Below are 23,978 nucleotides of genomic sequence, written 5' to 3'. Positions count from 1 at the left end.
GATGGATGACACTGCAAATGTGGGACTACTTGAAACTGGTTGGCTACAACATTAGTACAGTTTACTCTCATTGAGGCTGGTGGGTTGCACCCTGAAATATGTTTCAACAGTCAAGTTGATGCGTTCTCTTTACAAGTTTTGTCTTGATGTTTTGCTGCCTGCCCACAGAAACTGTGAGAGCCAAGGTTTTTTTTATTTTTTGCTGGTCTAAATTTATTTGCTTCAGGAGATAATATCGTATGCACATGATACTATTGCCTATGTATAGGATATTATCTCCTATGTAGGAGATAATATCCCCCATGTAGGAGATAATATCTTTTACCTCGGAAATAATATCTTGTACCTAAGAGATAAACTTAGGAGATAACATCCTAAGATAATATACAGAACCTTGGAGATAATTTCTTGTACCTAGGAGATAACATCTTGTACATAGTGGACTAACTTAAGAGATAATGTACTGTATGTAGAAGATAATATCTAGTGCCTAGGAGACATTACCTTGTACCTAGGAGACAATATTTTGTATCTAGGAGTTCAACTCAGGAGATAATATCCTGGATGTAGGAGGTAATATACTGAACCTGGGAGATAACATCTTGTAACAAGAACACAAACTTATGAGATAATATCCTGTATGTAGGAGATAATATCCGATACCTAGGAGACCTTATCTTGTACCTAGGAGAAAACATTTTGTACCGAAAGGATACATTTAGGAGATAATATTCTGTACGAAGGAGATAATATTCCATGTGTATGAGATAATATCCCATACATAGGAGATATTATCTTGTGTTCTTAAGAGACAAAATTCTGTGTGTAGGAGATAAAACCCCATATGCTGTAAATTACATCCCGTGCACAGGTATGTAGGATAATACCTGCTGTTTTTTTTTTGCATTGCTTCCATGGATGGATAGCTGCTTCAACAGTGTTTCAGCAATACAGATATCTCATTAAGCCAGAAAATATAACTTCAGTTTTTTTTAATTAACATAATTCCCCTAGACAGAAAGCTTGCAGTTTTAAAACTGTGAAAACAAGTAATTTCATTTAGCCAGCATGGCAAATACAGAGGCGGGATGCAGGAGAGGGAAGATGGTTGGATTGCATTCATTCACTCTAGTAGTCTTAAATTAATCTGTACTTTAACAAGAAGTGCAGAAAGTTTAAAAAAAAAAAAAAAAAGAAGAAGCAGGCTTTGTTTCTTTAAGTAAACAATAAGCGTCTTAAAAACATGCTGACTAATCACTTCTGTCTCGACTTTTATCCTTCTCATCCACAGTTTGTATTCAAGCCTTGTCAGCACACTGGGGGTAAAACAATAGCGGCAGTTGTCTGTTGTGTGTCATTTCAAAAAAAAAAAAAAAAACAGAAAAAAAGGCAGTATCCCCATAAGGGGACGCAGTGACATTTACAACCACAATCCCCTCGGTGATGTTAGCTTTGCTCAATGCTGCGAAGCTTACTTTAAAACCCAAGCACAGGCTCATCCCTTACAACAGATCGGAGCATTTAGGGATAGACAAAGTAGCGCAAAGTGGATAATTGTACAAACAAAGAGGGAGTGAAAGCAGGAGAGGAAAAGGGGGTAGAGAGGGATACAGACAGAGAGAAAGTCGAAATCCTCCACTTAGCTTTGTTTACACTGCGTCAAAAACCTTATGACTGTTTAATCTGTTAAGCGCGTGGCTATTGTCTGGCTATCATCTAAAGAGGATGGCGTAATTTTTTCCCCCCTTTTTACCCTTTACTGCTCATTTTTCAGTGCCACAAAGGAGCTTAGTCTAAGCAGTTAAAAAGGCCGCTTTAAGCCGTAAAGTGTGCCTGAAGCATCCATTATATGATGTCGTTAAAGGGATATTGTGTCAGTGAAGCTTCTGTCCGCCACGCTAAGGGACAGCTGACCCAAAAACACTCCTATTGTGTTAAGATGTATTTAACCTCATCCACTGGGCCCTGTGTGTGTGTGTGTGTGTGTGTGTGTGTGTGTGTAGGAGTCTGCTGTTGTCTTTAAGCTATTCTTAAGGGCTCAGAGTTTGTGTCTGCGTGTTCTAGTCCTTTAAAGCCCTCCTTAACAATGGATTCTACTTTTTTGTTTTTTTTTGGGGGGGGGGGCTTTACATGTTAATATGTGTGTGTATGCTTCAGTCCATACTGACTTGCACATTTTTTTCAATGCATGCACATGTGTACTTCCATGTGGATTATGGATTTGTGTGTTCCTGCATTTGAATGCAACTGTTGTGAGTTAATATTTTGTTTTATGTGCATGGCTCAATCAGCATGCTGTAGTCTGTTTCAAGTATTTGTGTTTATTTGCAGAATTTATTCAGCGCTCCAGCCTTGTTGTGACTGTAATTGTGTTTATGTGTGGGCATCTAAGCCGTTTCCCCTCACTGTAATGCTGCTTCTTAAGAGTTGAGAGTGGCCCATTTGTCACCTTGCCCAGCATTTGAGGAGCAGATTGGCACTGAAATCACCTCTATGTCTGGCAGATAGCTCTGTCTGGGGCACTGCTAAAATTGCTTTAACAGCCCAGGCAACTAGTATTATAAAAAATGTGACAAAAGGAGAAAATGAAGGGACATTAAACCTGCAATAACTGATTCTTTTGACCACCTGGGGGCAGCACACAACAAAACACTGACATATCATTACCTTTTACATTGGGAAATATCTGGCTCTTTACCTGCTAAATGATTTACTGTTCATTTTTGCTGAAAACTGCTACCTATTGCAGCCATAAGTAACACTGTTATAACTGCTTTAGCATAAGAAATGTAGGGGCTCGTGTGCATGACAACACTGGATGTAAATATTAATGGCGTGCTTGCGGCTGAGTTGTAACATTAGCTAGCTCAGTGGAGCTAGTTGAGCTAGCTGTAGATGCATGTTTCCTTCTGCACTGTGATACAGCTGATGGGTGTAGTTTGCAAGAAATAAAATAGTTCCTACATGAAACAGCACACAACAAGATCTGCTGATTATCTTGAGTAACTGGATCATGATTTCTGGAAAGAGTTTTTGAGTGCCATCTGGTTCCATTATATTGGAGAAAAGACAGACATCTCTACGGCCGATATCTCGAACACTCTGCAACTCACACCAAAACAATTTAGACTAATAAATAGCACTACGGGTAAGAGGAAAAATGTGTATTTTTGATTTTGGGGTGAACTGTCCCTTTAAAGACTGTCACTACCTTTGTGTTCCCTTCATTTGCTTTGGCTGTACTAACATGTTTGTGCTGCTTTTGTTGTGCTGTTTTGCTCAAAGGGATCTTTAATCTTAGTATTCACAAATAACGTAAAGAGGAACAACAAACTTAATTCAATTCGATTCAGAGAAAACCACTGAACATTCATTCTGGAGGGTAAAGGTTCTGTAATTAGTTTTGTGTAGTATCAATCAAGCTGTATGAGTGTGTATCACTTATTTCAAATGGACGAGATTAATTATGGAATAAAATCCTTGATGGAATCAGTTGCATATTCTGAATAAAATGAGCAGTTAATTAAAGGGTGAGTTGTCTCTTCATACTGTTATGGATATTAGTCAGAAGTGACGAATGCTTTTAACTGTGACACGGCAGAAACTGTCTTTTAAAATGCACCAAAACAAATAGGCCTGATCTATTGGGCAAAGTGGGACATTAACAAACACTACTGGTTTGTCGTAATTGAGCGCAATACATCACACTCGGAGTGGAATGGATGGCTTGCTGAGGAAAACACACCTATCTCACCCCTTCAGGAGACCTTCAGTAATGAGTCTGCTTTGATTTTATTATACCATTGCTCTTTCTCTTCACCTCTGTCCTACTCATTTTATCCTGCTGAGACAGGAGGGACATCAGGGAGGGAAAAACTAGTGAGGGGAGGCGAGGTGAGATAAAGAGACGTAAAGGAGAATGGTGAAGAGAGGGGGAGTGAGGAGAGCGCAAAGGCAAAGTGAAGGTGTATCTCAGTTGATAGAGCAAAGCACCAACACTAACAGGGTGTGAGCCGCACAATTATATTACTGCATCTAGTCATGCTTAAAAGATATAACCTATGCACTTGCAGCACTCAGAATACAAGCTTAAAAAGACATGTCAACCTAAAATAAAAAAAAACTTCCCCTTACCTGCAAAGTGATTTATCAGTCTAGATCAGGGTTTGGCAAACTACAGCCCGTTAGGCTTTTTAATCCAGCCCGCCAAACTTGTCCAAATTATAGTAACAATCTCATTCATTTTGCCTTTTCCCTGCAATGCCCACGTTTCCCAAATAGATGGCGCACTACAGACACATTGACCTTTGCTGGAGTGTGGCGTATTATACGCTACACTTCACGTTTTCTCTATGTACTTTGCTCTTTGAGCCGCTCTGTAAAAACGAGCGGACCATAGAAAAGAAAGTGGACAGCGAGTGCCGAGTGTTTACTAAGGAATGGACAACAAAATATTTTTTCACGGAAGTCCAATCAACGGCTGTATGTCTGACATGCCAAGAAACTGTTGCAGTTTTAAAAGAACACAAAATCAGCCGTCACTTTGCCACAAAGCATGCTAACTATGCAAGCAAACAGTCGACGCAAGAACAAGCAGCTACTGCTCAGAGGTTGGCGGCTAATATACAGACTCAGCAAAAAAAAATTTCACCGACAAACTGTGATTCAAGATTCAGGTACCAAAGTTTTTTGCTGGCATTCAAGTTAGCAAAGGCTAGCAAGCCTTTCTCTGAAGCTGAGTTTTTGAAAGAATACATCGTAGAGACAGCAGGTCTCTTGTGTCCTGAGAGCAAAGGCAAGTTTGAAAAAATCAGTTTATCATGCAGGACAGTGACTCACCGAGTGGGACTGGTTGACGAAGATATAGCCAGCAATTTAAACAAAAAGGTGGAGTCCTTTAAGTTATATTCACTAGCACTGGATGAAAGTAACGACCTAAAAGACACTGCTCATCTCCTAATTGTTATCCGAGGGATTAACAACAGTTTTGAGATAACGGAGGAGTTTTTGACCAAGGAGTCCCTGAGGGGGCAAAGGCAAGGAGAGGACTTGCAGTAGATGCAGACGTCAACTGCAAAGCGGTAATATGGGACAACTTGGGATGAGAATGTGTTGGCAACAACTTAACACGACTCCTGTGTGACTAAAAGCAACAACAGACAATGAAACCATTAAAGTGAGCAAATATTTAAGAGTAAAACAGGGACGCAGGAGAGAAACTAAACTTTTAACCATAGAGATTCAGTCATAAGCTCCAAAAGTACTGAGAGTTGTTGTGACCAGTTTCATGTAGGGACTTGTTTATTTTTACCAAACTACACCCACCAACCAATCACTGTGCAAAAGAAGTGTGCATATACGACTAGCTCCTCTCCACTGATCTGGCTAACATTACAGCACAGGAAGGACGCCATAAACATTTACATCTCGCACTCTCTTGTCCATGAGTAGATGCACGCTTCCTTGTGTGCAGTGATGCTGTTGGCAGGTAACCAGGTCAGGATTTCATAAAAGAAACATTGCTATTTTTTGGTGCTTTGAGCACCACAACTCAAGCACCTTCTGGTTCCATTAAATTGGAGAGAAGGCAGGCACCTCTGGGGTTGATATCTCCAACATCCAGCAACTCACAAAAAGAGACCTAGATTAATAAGTAACACTACAGGGGAAATATGTATTTATGATGTTTTGTGTGAACTGTCCCTTTAAGGCAGATACCCATGCCTATCCAAGCTTGCATTTACACCTGGTATTCCTGCAGTCTGTGTTTGGATACGTTATCTGGACAATGACATCTGATCACGACCCTTTGCATTTACTGTACGCTTGGTATTTCTAGGCAGCCCTCCTTATCTCTATTCCGCCTGTGCCTGGATCTTAATATGCAAATGCAAAGATAGGCAGAGCCATTGCATGTGTCTAAAATCAAGATTCACAGGTCAAGGGAACGGATGATGCTCAATGAGGTCTAGTTATTTTTCCTTTACGGGGGAAGGGCTTGACTGACCTCCTCCAGATGTGGACTGGCTGATTCAACAGCATTTAGAATACAAAGCGTTCTGTGTCGTATTATTATACACTTTTTTTCTTGTCTTCTGCAGATGAGATATAGAGATACAGATCCCATATTAAGCACATATGGGACAAAAACTATAAGAAAGAAAAATGTAATACGGAGGGAGACAGGGGTCAAGGGGGGAAGAATAGCAATGAGGGAACAGGTTTTCATAGAATATATTTCCTTAAGTTTAAAAGGAGCAGTGAAACACATTTTCACTCCCAACTGAACAAAGCTTAGTCAGTGGCCCTACTCGCCAAACTATGACGCTCTATGTACCTCTCTAGCATTAGTTTAGTCAGGGAAAACATTAAACACAATAATTGTATGGCTTAAAAAGAGTATATATGTTACATCACGAAATATGTCACTTGACATACCAGGGTGCATTGTTAAATAAACTCAACAGTGACTTTTGGTTTCACACGGGACACAAACAGCAGTCTCCCGGGTGAAAGTCCTGTGTTTTACACATCTCTCCATCCTGACGACTTTTTTTTTCACTTTTTATACTACGTCAGTTGCTTTGAGCGTTCAACAATAACATGCTAACTGAGTACGTTTCACACAGATACTAAAGGGTGCCTCAGTGTGAAACGCTGAGGACCACTGACCAAGCATCAGTATTTGAGGAGTTGGGAGTGAGAACGGGTAACAGTGACAGCATTTACATGCACAAAATATACCGTTTTTCGAACTTCTTCCAAAAAAGAAAATATTCCTAATGTGCTATACTATGCATGGTTAATTAAAATTAATATTCCACTGACACTCACATTTTCATGCACACTACGATTAACGTTCCCATTTGTCATGTCAAAATATGGAAGAGTTGAACAGCTGGAGCCACCTGTCATTTTGCATTTTTGCATCAAAACAGGATTTTACTTTTTTTTTTTTTTACCAGTGGCGGACATGTTGGAGTCTCTGTTTCCTTCCTTGGCCTTCATGAAAAGGTCATTGCTGTCATATTTGCACATATCCAAAAATCTGAATTGTGGGATTTTCTTTTACATGCATCTCCACCCCACAGTTTTGCAAACTGTTGGCATGTTGGTTTATGCACAATGCATTCATGACAATGCACAAAGCCGACTATAATCAGATAAGAGGCCATGTGTTGCAAACTGCAGTAAAAAAAATTGAGACGCATATTCCAAACCAATGCCCAAATAATGCTCCTACTGACATATCTAATTTGGAATATTTAAAAGGAATATGCTGTTTATATAATCTGCACCAAACACCTGCATATTGCCAGTATATCCCAATAAGAGGGTAATATTGGCGTGCATATAACTGTAGCCAGTGAGGAGTACATTCATCAATGTACAGCCCAAAAATAGTTGGGCTGAAATTAACCACAATACAACAAGACACTAACAGAGCTTGTTATTTCTGAAAAACATAACCAGTAAAGAATTCTACATTATTTTTTCTGTTATGAGTCAATAATCCCAAACAGAACAGACACCTTGTTTCTCACCATTAGCCACCATCTGAGGATGGATCCATGCAGCAGCCATTTCCTTTTCATTTTAAAGCTTCAATCAAATATGATGCAATGCACATGTAACGCTGCGATGGAGCGGCTTCCATTGATTTCTAGAAGAGTATTCCCTAAATGACTGATGGCCATACCTGATGACCGAGTGCTGCGTTATAGCCTGAAGGATTTCACACACATGAACTTGAAAGAGCGACCTATAAAATGTCTGATATGATGTATAAATCCAGAGATATGACATCTTAAAGGTAAGTTTAAAACAATAGCCTCCTAGGTATTTAGCTTTCTCTGTAGCTGCAGGAAATAATTAAGATAATCTGAGAAATTCATCCAAACTTTATAAACCATTTGAAGAGATGTCCTTGATTCTTAAAACTTAAAAAAAAAAAAGAAAAGGCGAGTAGTGTGGTTTTAGGGTGAGGATACAGGGAGAAGGTGGGGATGAGATGGCAAACATTTGTGAAAATTATGGTATTTGAAGTACAGTTCATTACCAGGAAAACGAGAAGCAGATTTAAAGAATAATACATAGTAACAGTGCACATTTCTCTTTGTTATGCCAATGACACAGACCTAGATTACACACTGGTGTTTGAAGATGTGCCAAGGAAGTGCGAAGGTACAAAGAAGCCAGATTTTCATTCACACACATATGCACACACACACTCGCACAGAAATTGTTGGCAGTCACTCATTTTGGCTTGGATCCTCTTAGAGGGGAGAAAATAAGCCAAACCTTTCATCTCAGTAAACATTTGCTATTTTAGAAGTCAGCTACTTGCATATTTTGTGTGTATGAATGCGCGCGCGCGTGTGTGTATGTGTGTGTGTATGTGTATGTGTGTATGTATGTGTGTGTATGTGTGTGTATGTGTGTGTGTGTGTGTGTGTGTGTGTTAAAGAGAATATTGTATTCAGGGTGGAAAAGTTAATCCTAACCTCAACTGTATTAGTCACACTCTTTGCTTCCCCCCCCCCCCCCCCCCCCCCCCCCCCCCCCCCCCCCCCCCCCCCCCCCCCCACCACACCCACACACACACACACACACACACACACACACACACACACACACACACACACACACACACACACAAAGAGTGCGCTGCACAGGTGACTCTTGGTTGCCCCCTCCTGATCAGCTCAGTGGATTTTTTTACAATGCTGTAGTCTGTCAGGAACAAGCTGTTCCAACTGGAAAGCTTCCTCACTTTTGTCTCCCTCTGGGTAATGATATCTTCATTTATTCTGCTGCAGCCAAAAAAAGCAGGTTGTCATTGAGACTGAACTTGAGATACTGAACTTTGGTCATTTATAAGTAGGATCGTTGCCGTATTCTTTCTCTCTCCAGAGCATTACTGTTAGTTCTGAACACATTTAAGAGATAGTTCAGATTTTTTGAAGTGGGATTTTAAACATCTGTAGTCAGTGAATCAGTACATGGCGGTTGGCGAAGCATACACGAGTACTGCCACAGAAGCTCAACAATGTAAAGCTGAGGACAGGGGGGCCCCAGCATTGTATTTTAGCAACTTCAAAAAAAACAACCCAATATCAGTTCAAGTGGATGCTTTATTGAGATTATTTTTAGTGTTTTCCTAAGGAAAAAAAAGTACTCAGAACTACACTTAATCAAAAGTATACCAAAAGTAGTGCTACTAAAACATACTTAAATACAGTAAAGTACAGTTCAATCAAATTTTCAGTTAACTGTTAGTGCACTTATGATATACAATAAATGCATTTATAACTACAGTAAAATGTGTTCAAAATACAGTTTTAAATTTAAAAAAAAAAACTCAAATTATAATTTAAGCATACTTTCAGTAGAAACAAAGTTGTATTTAAATATATTGTTAAAAAGTAAAGAAGTAGTAATAAAATATGCATGTACAAGTATTCAAGTGCATCGTAATGGTGTTCCAAAATAGTACAAGTGCTCTTATATGTGTTTTAGTATGTCTTTATTAGTACTAATAACATATCGTTACATTAGTATATTAAGTATATTGTACATAAAAATAACACACTTTTTGTGTATTAATCTTGTGCTCGTGAAGTACACTCAGAAAAATTGAAATAAGTATACTTCAGTGTACTTTTTTAGTTTGGTTACCTTGCTGTTAGCGAGCCATCTTTCTTTGGCACTACGTTTTCTCTGCCACAGAACGAATGTATTCCTACACATTAGCTGTGGTGCACAGAGTATTACGCCCCAGGTCAGTGCTGGGGTCAGGCTTCATGGAAACAAAAATACAAGAAAATAAAAAAAATAGAGTGATAATGACAGCAACAGCAAACAGCAACAACTAAATGCCATTCACTGTGGAGACAAGATGCCTTAATGAACCAGAGTTTAGATCCCTTTTAGGGCTGATGTCAAGATGACGTCACAGTGTTAGCTGGAGACAAAACAAAGGTTAAATGTCATCTTTTTAGGTGCCATAATAGAAAAAGTAATGGCTCAAAACTGAAATGTTATCGCATACCAGTTACCACTGCTTGCCTACAAAAATGGAGACAACTATGGTTAAATGCGATAAGACGAAGTGACTAAAGAGCCGATCATCATAACAGAAAGATAAATATGTCACCTGAACGATTTCTACAGTTCTGTTTTGCTAATAAGGATAACAAGCAAAAATGAGCAAATAAAAGTTAGCATTACGGGTTTAGGTATCTTTTAAATAGTTTTGTCTCTGGTGTGATATCAAGCGCACAGCTGATAGCTAGGTGGTTTGTTTACATAAAATAACAGAAGTGCATATTTAATGTATTATGTGTGCATAGAGAGCTCTTGTGTTACGAGATGCTATGTAAGAGTCAGTCATTTTGTTGTTTTTTTGTTGAGACACAGTGCCATTATGTTCGACTGAGGAACGACTGCTGAGTCCACCGGGACACCTGGTAAAATCTGGTAAACTCGTCCCATCTGGTGATTGGCTTAAGACCAAACCAGTTTGAACATTTTCTCACTGGCCGAACCCTAATATAAATGATAACAGCAGCTGAGTCATCAGTTGGTCTACAATTGGAGAGTGAGTGAAAACAATCTCCTGACATTACAAGACACTGAGTCACATTGCACTTCCTGTAAGTGAATGGTGTCTTGGCCTTGGACCTGACACATCTCCACTTCCAGCTGTGGTCTGCTCAGCGTGATAAATGGAGCTGTACATCAACCTCTGCTCTGGGCCGCATGCTGTATCCTTGGGAAGACGTCCCGTGTGATCCCATGTTTTGGATAAGGGATTCTCCTGCTGCAGAACTGTTTGGACTCGATCAGTGATGAATTGCTGATGGCAGATTGGGTAATTCTTAATTTTATACACTTTGTTTCGTTCGCTTTTGATGGAGTAGGTAACTGATAAGGTGAAAACCCTGCAATGCTGGCGTCAGAGTCCCTCACAAAGGACAGCCGTCAACCCTGGTGACCCTCCTGTCCCTCTACATTATTGTTCTGAACTGATAGAAAATCAATGTGTGTTTGTCGTTTTATATGGTTGCTTTGGGTCGGCGCCAAATGGCCTTTAAAACAGGACATGTGTTTTATGATTTTTACATAATGTAATAATTTTGGGCCTGATGATGATCTGATGCACAGCTACAGTATAAATGTTGGCATTGCACATTTTGGCTAACCACAGATACTGTACATTTGTACTTTATGAGCAGATACATTGAAGCTCTACGTTTTTTCAGGTTTCAACAACGCTGTGGTTAACATGTGGTTAGGCACAAAAACCACTTGGTTATGGTTTAAAAAAATCTTTTTTAGGCTTAAAATACCCACTTTGGGTTGCACAATCCCAGCTGAAAATGCAGCAACGTCTCATTGACAAACAACAGTATTTTATGACACTATATCATCAGTCTGAGGTTTGATGGCTAAAAAAAATGATGAAAACACTGTGTTGACTCGCTTTAAAACAACCAGTGTTTTGCTTGTTAGTTACAAACAGGTTTCCATCCAGTCCACCTTCCAATGACAAAGCCAGCTCACATGCTAGGTCACTTTATAAACGTTAATATGATGTGTATGAAATGTACAAATGTGACAGATTAGTGGTTTGCAGGAACATATAAGACCAACGTTTTCCTCTAGTTACTGGTCTGTCCAACGTCTGCTGATTTTTTAATGTAGATACCTTTCTTCTTCCACATTTGTTAAGATCTCATACTTTTCTCTCTGTGCCGGCTGACAGAAGGAGGTGTTGAGATGAGAGGAGGTGTCTCTGGTCTGGGCTGCCTTCCAGAGATGAAAGACGTGGAGCTTCGCTGAGTGGAGGAGCAGGAAGAGAAACTATATGGAAACCGATGAGCAGGTAAAGCCTAGACTTTAAACAAGATTCTGACATATCAATGAATTTTCAAAACTTTTCCATAAGTTTTCTATAAAATTTCACCCATTTCCAAGACATTATTTAAGAAGACATGCAAATTGACAGCACATACAGATACGACCAAAATCGTAAAGGCCACCCCTCTTTCGGTGGGGGAAAAAACCTATTTCTTACTAATTTAAACAAACATTTCCTGTATGGTCAAGTCTAATAAGTATTTTGCGACATTGCCTAAAGATAAGCATGCATATTAAAAACTTTTCAAAAATATTCTGTTAATTCCAAACCATTTCCAGAAAAGTTTTTCTAAAGAGTTTCTTGACCATGGGAACCCTGTTTAAGCTCACACTGCGCACTGTCATTCCAACATGTTCTGATCACAAATTGTCACATGTTGCAGATTTGTTACTGGATTTACGTTTCAACATATTACGCGTTAGGCATCCCTCTGCGTCTGTTGCTAACGCTTGCCATTTCCATGATATCAACAAACACACATGGTGGAATGAAGTGGCATGTTGTTGTGTTAAGCCAACAACAGCACATGCAACAACAGCAGGGATTGTTAGGTTTAGGGCAAGGAGGCACAAGGTAAAGTGTAGGAAAAATCCTCACCGCCACTCCCACCAGCACTATCAGCACCCTCGTTCCATGCATGCACAAAAGATGCCTTTTGGCATCACACTCTTACCCACTGACAGAGCTGCCTCCTGCTTATTCGCAATGTTATTCATTTGTCAATAATTGAAAGTTAACCCTAACCCTACCCTCACTGCAGTAACGATGTTGATGAGTCATTTCATGTCTGTTCAGAGTTAGAGTCCTCCTTTAAGACAGCTATGAAATTACAGCCTCAGAATAAAAAGCAAAGTGACTTCATAGTGTGATGACAATCAATGGATGAAAACATCAAAAGTGCAGGGACAGCGTGGGATGGTTAATTTAGGTTTAATTTCACCCTTTTCAAAACTTGCAGCCAAAAATTTATTTAAATCCAAAAGCAAAACAGCGGAACAGTATTTGATGAAAGACTTAGACCTCACAAGTTAAAACATAGAGATCTTGAATAGGGAAGGTGAAGGACTGAATGAATCTGGCTGGTTTGTAAGTATATTTGTACACATAACTACTGTAACAGCTTCCTGAGAAGGCCTTAGAAGATAAAAACTACTATTATGTCATATTCAAGTGCAGAACATTATTATAAATACCCTCGTGCTCCATTGGACCTTGGACATTGTCATTTCTGCCGTTATCTACCCCAAAAACAATCTCTGCCTGTCTTGATCCCTTGGCAGTTGTATTAATCAGCACCACCGCTATTTCTGGGACGATGAAAATCCCTTTAAGCACCAAAGAGCATGCAGCTCTTTTAGAGCAGAGTACCAACATTAAATTTCAACACTCATACACGCTCATAAAAGTGTAGGAAAGTGAAGAACCTGCCAGACTTTTCTGAGCTTGAACATGGATTTTAAAGCTACAGTACAATTACGCTGAAACTGTCACTACATCCACACAGTAGTACAAGAGACTGCAAACAAGACAGGGAAATTTCCCTGGAAAACACTGAATAAATATTGGCAAAATACTATGTTTGTGCCAGGTACATTAGGTTACGTAACAGGATCATGACATCCTGCAAGGAAAAAAAGACGCTATGACTTTCTGTCACAAGAAAGAACAATGCTCTATTTATTACGGTTCTTATTTTAGATCTATTTAGACAGAACCATGCATATAATGTCAGTTTTTAAAAGGTTAATTCAGGCAGTGGCTGGCACATGTCCAGTTTAGGGTTTCCTACTCATTTACAATTAAAGTTTCTGCCACCACCCACAGATTATGAGGAAATGCAAATTTAGAGAGGGGAACCCTCTTTATTGTCAGCCACCACCACATTTAATTCTGTAGAAATTCTGATTTAGCGTAAAAATCTCATACCGTTGCAACCCTAGTACAAAAGTAGTGTCAATCAGAACCAGAACATCTGGGTAATTTTTGAACCCTTTTGGCTTCATGTGCCACTCGGCATCTCTCATAAGACTGGACAGGGCTGTCATTCAATGCTGTATCCAAGTCTCATAATACATCTGTGGTCAGCATCCACGGCTCTCTCAGTGTGTCAGCTGACGGCCAATGGGGAAACACCAAAACGTCATCAGTCACTCTGGCCAATCGTGTAACTTCATTACTCACTCAGTCACAGACTTTTGGGTTCATAAGTCTGGCCTTGCCTCTGTGGTCCAGCCAAAAATCATGTTCCTCCCTTGGAGTACCTCTGATGCCATTTCTAACAATACCCCACAGCTGACAGAAAACAACCAATCAGAGCCAAGGAGTCTCTAACGCAGCCAGGTCAATCATGACAATCGCTGCTTGTGACCTGCAGTCAAACTGTCAAACTAGCTAGCACTGATCTGGGGATAATTGTTTGTATGCAAATTGTAGATAAAGTTTGTAAATTTGTTGAAATAATATATGAGAAAAAATTAAAAAGGGGTAAGGATACATAAGCTTCCCTCCAACTTCTTCTTTTTGAACACTGTTACATATGTTTTGTTTGTTATTTAATATCTTGTTTTAATTTTTTGTTAAAAAATTAAGTCATTCATTCACTCATTCAAATATGAATCGAGACTTTGTTAATGCATTGCGTGTTTCTCACCTCAAATCTTATTTATAACAAAGGTATTTTAATGCACTGCTGTAAAATTAGAAAATTTGCTCTGTCTGGTAGACTGTGCGTCATTTGGGCTCGACCAATTCCAACAATGCGTTCTGATCACAAAGTTAGAAAAGTGGCTTTAACAAGGTGAACAAGCTTTCTCATTTGTTTGGGACAAGGGCAGCAGCATTGCAGTGATTTCAGGTTGTTTGGGTGCCCTGGTGGCCTCCTGGGCTGGTTGGTATGCTGAATTTACAACGTCTCTGACCTGCCTTTGTAATAAAGCCAAAATATCTGATTCCCTGATAAACAGGGTACCAAACACTGTCAGTACAGGACACAAGGTGATTTTTCACCGTGGCACTGAGCAGACTAACACTAAACTTTTGAAGTTTTTCTCTTTCCAAGGACAGCTCAGTCCATCTTACTGGATTGCCTACACAGCTTTGTCAACATAATCTTTTCTAGTGTCTGATGAAATACCAAAGGTGCATTCTCAGGCTGATCTCCTGGAAAAATGAAACCCAGAAGATAAGCAATGAGTAAACAAAAGGCATTATGACAATGTGAATTTGGTTGCTTCTTGCAAGAAAACAAACATGCTGTCTTGCAGATGACTTTCAAGACTCAGATGTGTGTTTTCTGCCAGTAAATTAATACATAACTCCAGCAATTAACTGTACAAGATCAATTAAAATACCATTGTGTGCTTTCAAAACTCACATACATGATTTAATGCTGCTAATGTTCAATTCTGCAAAAGCATGGATTACATTTTGTTTTTGCACTGCCAACATTTTCTTTTTTGACAATATTTGCATAAAGTACGACATAGAGTGCACCAGGGATGACGCTTCTCTGTAGGCCAACCAGGAGGCTAACATCACCCTAGTTCACTGGTCAAAAAGACTATGGGATTTTTCCATTGTGTTCTTGCCAAAAAAGAAGCTCTGTGGTAAACAAACATTTATGATACTTACGAGTTTTGTTCTGCAAAATAATCTTCACAAATGAACACCACTTATGATATTTGAAGCCTGAATGCAGTTGCCATAAAAAAAAGCTTGATTAAGTTTTGTATAATTATTTAGCCACTTGTTAGCAGCTGCCTTTTTTTCAACACGTTAAAGCATTAAAGTTAATGAGTGGGATTTTTTAGTGATGTATTCTATGTCACAGAACAAAATGCGAAAGTCTCTTCAGCTTGTGTTAACCACAGACCTTATTTCAGGCTTCTAACCAAAAACCCGTTCAAAAAATCCATTCACTTTAAGACGAGGGGTGGTAACCGATTTTAGGGTTTTATGGAGTCATTACTGGGCTCTCTATGAAGTTAGCACTGTTAGCTGCTGGCAGCCAGCTCAGCCACCTCCATGTTGAAAACCACGTGCAGATAAGTCATATACTCCGAATTTTCGCATAGAGCCTCTTTAACTTAAATGTGTGTTTTGAAAAGGCTGTAACATGCAGAACATTGATATGGTCATTGCAATTGCAGTGCAAGCTTTTCTAACATTTGATGCCATCCAAAAACAAAAAACACAACAAACAGCATTAAATTAGTAGGTAAGCTGTTTTTCACTGCAGTGGAAGGCCGAATGATCTAAAGATCACCTCAGGCTAAACCTCTCTCTCTCTCTAAGCAAAATAACAGAAAAAACTGAGTTATGACCCCATTAATGGGCCACACAGCCCAATACACACACACACACACACACACACACACACACACACACACACACACACACACGTACACGTACACGTACACACACACACACACACACACACACACACAGACGTACACGTACACGTACAGCTGACACTGGGGGGGAAAATAATTCTTTTGTTTGTTTAATTATCAAACCATCAAACTGCCACTACGAGAGCCATTCTTCTGTCATTGGCATTAACTTATGCTTGTGTGTTTTTGTGTAAATGTTTGTGTGTGTGTGTGTGTGTGTGTGTGTGTGTGTGTGCATTGAGTTATCAGTTGGCCTGGCAGTGCTGCAGGCTGACAGATAAGAGGCATTCCTCCGTTCTCTTGGCTTTAAAAATCCACCGTGCCAAGACGGTGTAGCTGCTGTACAGGTGTGTAAAAATGATGTTATGGTTGATAACCTGGTTGTAAGAAAAATTACTTCGCGAGTGGGTTTGCTTCCATGGTAACAAAACTCTTAACGAAAATGGCAGTTGTATCTCTGCTGTCTTCGTGGGGTAGAGATTAGTTCATGTCATTGCAAGCGATGTTGAGAAGCCAACTTTCTGTCACCTCAAATTTTATGTCAGCTCTTATTTTCGCTTTGTTTCAGTACAATTTATCATACAGTGCAGGTGCTGTGACATTTCTATCTGTCTGTGTTATTAGATGACTGCAGGTTCTCAAAGGCTAGCAGCTCAGGATGTGTTTTTTTTGCCTTGGTGAGTTGCCACTTAGCAATGTGAGACTCTCAATCAGACTCATGCAGCTGTCTGACATCAGAAACAGACAGAAACATTGATGTTCAGCGGTCAACACCAGTTCTGGATTTGAGAATGAGGGGCAATAGGAACAAATGGCATGAAATGATCAAAAAAAGAGCCTAAAAGGGTTACTGAAAGATTGCTGTAAGCATTCATCCCATTCACAGGTATTTATCCACTCAAGCTCTGACCGTCAGTGATAGAAACAAGACACCCTAGACACGATCATTTTATCCCCTTTTCTGGCTTGATACAATGACTCACTACTATTAAATTATATCGGTCTCTTTGTGCCCCTCACAGATCTTCCAAAATGAGTCAGCACTGTTCTACTGTTTACTAACCCTGTTTTGGCCTGTTTGCACTGTCGAACGTGATACACACCAGCCCACCAGTAGCCCTCAGTGGGCTACTGGCAAAGAGAAAGTATATCGCCTAATTTTCAGAGGTTTTCCCACATTCAAAACAATCTGCATACACATGTGAATTTTGATGTGAACAGGTTATTAAAAACTCTTTTTAAAGAGCAGTACTGAAAGCTAACAGAGAGCTTCGTAAGGCAAAAATGCAGCTCCTTAAATGGCCACTTCAGGTAGGCTCCAAAACTGAGTCAATACCCATAGACACAAATTCCCAACTTTACAGCATAAATACATGTTTACAGCCTGCCTACAAAAAAAAAAAGTTTTGGTCTCCATAACTAATGTACATTCAGGACTTTTTATATAGCTTAAGCTTTTTATATATCTTATTAAGGCTTAAAGTTATGGATGATTAAGGGCATGGCCGCTTTGAGTAACAGGTGGGTGCCTCCCATTGACAAGTCGCTACTGCGACATTGGTTAGATAACAAAACCATGGCGTAACTCCAGATTCACAGAGTATAGGTCTATCTGTTGCTATTTCAGTTCATGAATGTTAAATGTAATGTTTTGGTCCCATAAAAAAAATTCTTGTTCAGCATTTGGTTGTACTAAAAGACACTCTAAGGAGTCGCATATTTTAGTTAATTCTGTAAGTACATTTTGTTTTAATGGTTTTAAGCCTGTTTTTTGCTGGCTAAAATTAGTAATAGCATTATCATAATTAACCACTGCCAACCTCCATGCAAACCAAACTAACAGCTAACACTCTCTAATTAAAATATGGTCACATCTGGCACCAAAAATCTAAGATGGCAAAAAAAGGCATCTAAAGACCAATCTGTAATCTCAAGGTGGCTACATCCATTATTACGTCCATTAATTCATACAGCCAATGGGATGATTGGCAACCTGAAAACATAATGCCACCAGCCATGGCTGTCTCTGGTGTTGAGGCATAATGAGCATAACAAAGGTAGCCAAAGCCTGATAAAGCTATTTCCTCCATGCCACTGATCTTGGCTTTTGTGCAAAAACTACTGGAAAAAAAACATCAATGAGCCACACAAATGCACAATGCGATATATTTTTTGATTATCATGAACAGGGACACTGTAGCTTATTGAAGTCAATACCTGGCAGGAAAGCACCACATGTGTAACAATCCACCACAGAGTAGTCTCAACAAATACATGTTTTACTTCTTTTTTCTGAAGACTACAGTGTCCAGCTTTTTTAGAAAATCATTAATCCTTTTGAAAAGGTTAAGCATACACTCATGACTGTCTTTTAAAGATTTACATTTTCATGAGGAATGACTGTTTTTTTGGCTTAAGTGCTACAGACAGGGTAAAGACACCTAATGCATCTTTCAACTACCAGCAGTCAGGTCGTCAGCCTTCATTGCAATGAATGACCTCCAGTTTCTGTCACTCAAGCGATGCATACAATTGTGAAAATTGCACTTAAGTGCACATGTTCAAACATGGAATCAAGTGTGCAGGTACAATTATGAAATCTTTTTAAATATTAAAAGGACTGGACCATTGCACAAGTACAAAATTGCAGTAACAGTCTGTTAACAACTTGCAAAATATTTGAAGACATTATTACAAATATTGTGAAAAAAATTCCTTCCTATATTTGCTTCAGGAGGTTAGCTATTTTGAGGCGACCCCCACCTCAGACTTACTTTGCTTCACATCAGTTCCCCTCTACATATGCATAGTTGACAATCATCCACTTCCTCCCAAGGCCTGCAATAAGCAGGCGGCAACATCAATTAGCCCCCTTTTAGCACAGAGGCCGTCAGGGGCACTTAACAAAGGCCAGCGCTGGGAGATTAGTGCTTTTCCGGCTTAGCTTTCTCAGCCGATCCTATTGGGGAGATACTAACTGGATGCTAAAAGGCAGCGAGCCCCAGATGGCTGATCATACGAGGGTGATGCAAGCCCCATTACAGTAATCCAAATGCTGAGACTATTGTGGTCAGACAGCAAAGGGCAGGCCATTGGAGAGTTTTGGGGAGGAAAGGCAAAGGAAAATAAGTTGGGAGCAGGACAGAAAGAGCAGGAGTGAAAGATGGAACAGGACTAAGTTACAACAGAAGTACTGAGAGAGAATGTAAGAAACAAAATGTTGGTATAAAAGAAAAGTGAAAAAAGGTGATGAGAAAACCAAAATAAATTAAAAAAACTAGAAAAATATTTTAAAAAACTGTGAAAATATGGATATCTTCCCCCAACAGCAAAAGATCTATACAACCAGCATAGCTTCAAGGTGGGCACCCAAGATTAGTGTCATCAATTCAGTATCCGACTGTCTCTCCTTCTGTTCCTGACTTATGACGCTGAGTAACAGTCAGAAAAGTTAGCAGAATATTACAATGTCACAGCCGACAACAGCTCATCATTATATCCGACTAGACATCTGAGTGAAATTTGATGTGAATGAAAACATGTTGTATGAGGTCACTGTGACCTTGACATTTAACCTTCGACCACCAGATTCTAATAAGTTAATCCGCCCAAGGCTTATTGTGTTCATGACAATAAGACTTTTGCAAGCTTACAGTGACCTTTACCTTTAAAAACCAAAATATAACCAGCTCATCCTTGAGTCCACTCAAATGCTTGTGCCAAATTTGACAAAAATTTGAGATGTTGAGATATTGTGTTCACAAGAATGAGACAGAGTTCAGAGTCCAAGTGGATATTTGTGTTACATTTGAAGAAATTCTCACAAGGCGTTCTTGACATAGTGTGTTCACAAGAATAGGCTGTACGGACGGGCGTAAAACGTAACATACTGCCTCCAGTCTCAGCTATCGAAAGCGTGGAGGCATAAAAAGAAGAGACAGAAAAGAACAGAATCCTGGATATCAGAGACACAAAACAAAGAGGGAGATATTTTGAAGAGGGTGGGACAAGGTTCATTAGGCAAAGACAGAGACAAATCGCAGACAACACTAAGAAAGAGGAAAGGAAAAAAGGAAAAGGAGAGATAATCAAAAACGGAAATTAAAAATGAAGGAAAACAAAAAATATACATGGTGAGAGGAAGGCTGACCAAGACTCATAACACAAAGTGACAGATTACGACACAAGGAGAAAAGTATAAGGTTTTTTCGGGGAAAGGTGGAGGGAGGCAGAAAGACATCAACAATGTCTGGAAAGACCAAATACAGAGGATAGATGATGTAAAATCGGAAATTAACTTTTACTCTCACATGGAGCAGTTTGTATTTTTCATGGCCAATATCACACAATATCAGCTGGTTAAAGACGGCAACAATCTATATCTCCTCCACACATGCCTCTCTGCTATTAACTGATGCTGCAACTTTAAGGGTTAAAGTTCACCAAAGGGGAGTATTCTCCAGCGCTCATGTGTGACCAGACCGTTGCACCATTCACTTATTACCAGACTTGAAGCGTAATGAGACAGTCATTGGAGACACCCTTAAACAGCCAATCAACAGAACAATTTATCTCTGAAAAAGTTCACAAAAGCACGTACATCGAGACACAACGAAAAGCTACAAGAGATAATACAAGAGCGGAAAAAACAAGAGAAACATGACCTTGGTGTTAATTATGTTAAATATTTATAGGAGCATGATATAGTGTGCAGACTTTTCTTTTTGTTTTTTCTGACCATATCTCTCTGACACACACAGCTGCCTCTCTAAGCTCTTTCACATCAGTGTAAAGACTTCTGTGATTAGCATCCCAAACAAGCTTTTCCCATATAATACAACATCAGAATTCCTAGAGATTTTTCAAAATGTCAATAACAACATTTTTACTAGAAAGGTCAAAAGAGTAAATCACCTACAGAATCACACAGCTGCAAATGGTTTGCTTAAGATAAACACATTTATAGGTCCCCAAAAATAATACTGTCACATTGTTTTGGGTTGTCTAGAGTGTTCAACATTAAATATGTGACCGTAAAGGCCTTATGTCTTACTTGATTTCATGGGTATATAACATTTCATATCATCTGCATAGCATTCAAAATCATTTAAATTGTTTGCTTAAGATTCCATAAATGGTAGCATTTAAACAGGAAACAACAGAGGGCCTATGATCGACTCCTTGGGGAACACCAAACCTCAGACGTACCAGTGAAAAGAGGGACAACCCGGATGTAGAAAACTGCTCTTTTACAGAAGATCATTGATGTTAGCTTACCTCAGAGCTGGTGATTAGGCGGTTTGAAGGTTGCACATGGTGGTGTATACACTCCGATGGCCAACAGAAGGGGGACGCCACATGACTAAAAAAGGAAAAAGTGGAGGGAAACAAGAAAAAGCAAGAGAAACAAGTTATAAAGAGAATTAGGAAAATGTAATACATAGGGTTGTAAATTGTAAACACCTTCCTTCATCAATTATTGCTAAAATTAACAACTGATAAATCAATTAACCTTTATTTAAACACACACACACATGCCAAACTCACAGCAACATATTGCTTTGGCATTGCTATGCATAGCCTATTGATTAAACAATTGAATTTCACTTGTTGGGTTAAATTCTTAACCAGTTTATTGATTGTCCATTAACAGTTATCATCCCTTGTAAAATATGTAATGTTAGGCCTATTTCGGGCACAAAACTGAGCATAACAGAGCACATGAGTAGGTCACAAGAGTGCCGAAATACAAGTAAATATCCGAAAGTTTATTCGTTCTGCTCACATTTCATGAATGAGCTCAGATTGGCCCACTCGCACCTGCCTATATATTGTGTATAGATCAGAAAATTGCTTTTGGCTTCATTCAGGGCAAACAAAGCCACTCAAAACTGCATGACTAACACTGAAAGGAGGGATGGAGGGAGAGAAAAAAGAAAACGAGGCACTTTTCTTGTTGGGATAAAAATGTACGTTCCACCGATTAGACGCAGACAGATGTGAACAATCAGTGAGACGAATCGGGGAAAATCTGCCCCAAGAGCTATCTTTCTCTCACCACACACACACATATTTTATCTCTCTCACTTGCTCTCTAATTCCCACACAAGAGTAGACACACTGTGAAACACACAAACCCAGACTTGGTGGCTCTCCCTCTCTTTCATACATTGTATCTTTTCAGTTTCATTTTACTCAATCTGAATGTTTAACTTCTGTTTTCATACAGCGAGACACACGTATCTCATTCTGCGTTCAGCTTCTTGCACACATTAGACTGTTGTTAGACATAATGTCTGTTGAAACCCAGCAGTTACAGGAAGGTATCGACAACCACAGATGTATCTCACAAGAAACAGCTAATCATTTAAAGGCCACAATAGTGTGAACACGTTGTTTCACCACTCTGTTCTCGTCTGTCTCTGGGATAAACGTACACAGACAAAACGAGAGGGCAAATTGAACATACCCATATGTTCTGCCTCATTCAAATAAACTTTCTAGTTTTGCTTCACTTCACAAAACAAGAGTTTAATAGAATGCAAATTGCCTTTCAAACAAAACCTGCTCTTTTGGCAGTCAAACAAAATTATAAATTCCCGTTATTTTGTGTAAAACAGCTTACAAGACACTGTTAGGATGTACTTCTGAAATACATGCTGAGAAAAGGCAGTGGAGCAATCAAAGCAAGGACGCAATCACACAACGGTAAAATCTGCACATCATTATCACAACAGTCGTTTGTCTTTTTGTGATTTAATATATTTTTGGAGACTGATTGTACAATTTTGTTCTACTTAGAGAGCACATTTAAAGGATCTATTAAAGAGCTTCTTCAAAAGCACTGCAAATTAAATTATTTTTCCATCAAACCCACGTAATCATGCAGAAGTAGCACTGAGTAGCGGTAACAGTATATGTTTAAGTGTATCTCTTTATTTTCATTTATTATTCATTCATTTATTGCACATTTTAATGCACATAAGAAAAGTAATAGCATATTTTTCAACTTATTGGTTAACCCTTGAAACCAGGGCCAACTTGGCTGGTTTCCTTTAAAAACATGGAAACAACAAAAACTTTGCAAGAAATATGTTTAAAAGAAAAAAAAAGCTACAAGAATATTTCCTGAAATTGGCAAAAAACTAAATAACTGGAAATTACCTGAAAAAATGCTTCAGTGAAACAAACAAATAAATAAATATAAATATTAACAATAATTAAATATATTTCTATAACCTAATATCATTAATATCATTTCTTGAATTTTTTTGCAATTGGTGGGACATTTAATGCCAAAAAACTGATTTGTGTCCCTAAGTAGTCTCAATTATTATTAAGGTCCCCATGTGGTATTTAGCTAAGACGTAGTTGTGAGAGCTGCAGACTCCTGAATGACATCTGCAGCACCATGAATGAGGAATAAATCCAGCTTCACTCCAGAGCCCTCGCACACTATTTCATGGCAAAAATGTGATGTGATTGTTTCTTCTGATCATGAAAATGCAAATAAATTTACATTAATAACTACTTTATTCTGAAAGCCCAATGCTGATACTGTTTGGAGTGTACAGCCAAAAGTATATGTTATGAAAGGGGAAAATTGAGGATGGATGAGAGACACAAAAAACATTAAAATAAAATAATGATCTACTGAAGGGAGA

The 23,978-nt window shown here is 39.0% G+C and overlaps 1 long non-coding RNA gene across 1 annotated transcript in view; it reads right to left on the bottom strand.

The window, feature by feature from the left end:
• Positions 1-11,600: 11,600 nt before the first annotated feature.
• The window catches only part of LOC121960480, a 46,843-nt gene continuing 34,465 nt past the window's right edge, over positions 11,601-23,978 (bottom strand). Inside the window, exons 3-4 of the long non-coding RNA XR_006106987.1 lie at positions 21,592-21,676; positions 11,601-11,840 (exon numbers count right to left, since the gene is read on the bottom strand). This is a non-coding gene — a long non-coding RNA (uncharacterized LOC121960480). The remainder of the gene's footprint in view (positions 11,841-21,591; positions 21,677-23,978) is intronic.

Source organism: Plectropomus leopardus, chromosome 2, assembly GCF_008729295.1.
Source record: "Plectropomus leopardus isolate mb chromosome 2, YSFRI_Pleo_2.0, whole genome shotgun sequence".
NCBI lineage: Eukaryota > Metazoa > Chordata > Actinopteri > Perciformes > Serranidae > Plectropomus > Plectropomus leopardus.
This window is presented reverse-complemented; position numbering and strand designations above follow the sequence as displayed.